We start from the raw sequence: 476 nt of genomic DNA, 5'->3' as shown, positions 1-476 counted from the left end.
AGCAACGAGAGGGGAGAGTGTTCGTCCACGTACCCTCGTAGACCGTAAGCGGAAGCGTTATGACAACGCGGTTGATGTAGTCGTACGTCTTCACGATCCGACCGATCCAAGCACCGAACGTATGGCACCTCCGAGTTCAGCACACGTTCAGCTCAATGAAGATCCCCGGGCTCCGATCCAGCAAAGCTTCGGGGATGAGTTTCGTCAGCATGACAGCGTCGTGACGATGATGATGTTCTACCGGCGCAGGGCTTCGCCTAAACTCCGCGACGATATGATCGAGGTGGAATATGGTGGAGGGGGGCACCGCACACGGCTAAGGAACGATCCGTAGATCAACTTGTGTGTCTATGGGGTGCCCCCCTGCCCCCGTATATAAAGGAGGGAGGGGGGAGGCCAGCCGGCCCCTTGGGCGCGCCAAGGGAGGAGGAATCCTCCTCCTAGTAGGAGTAGGACTCCTCCTTTCCTACTCCTAC

The sequence above is a fragment of the Triticum aestivum genome, unplaced genomic scaffold (genome assembly GCF_018294505.1).
Source record: "Triticum aestivum cultivar Chinese Spring unplaced genomic scaffold, IWGSC CS RefSeq v2.1 scaffold10598, whole genome shotgun sequence".
NCBI classification, from domain to species: Eukaryota; Viridiplantae; Streptophyta; class Magnoliopsida; order Poales; family Poaceae; genus Triticum; species Triticum aestivum.
Note: the sequence above shows the minus strand (reverse complement) of the source record.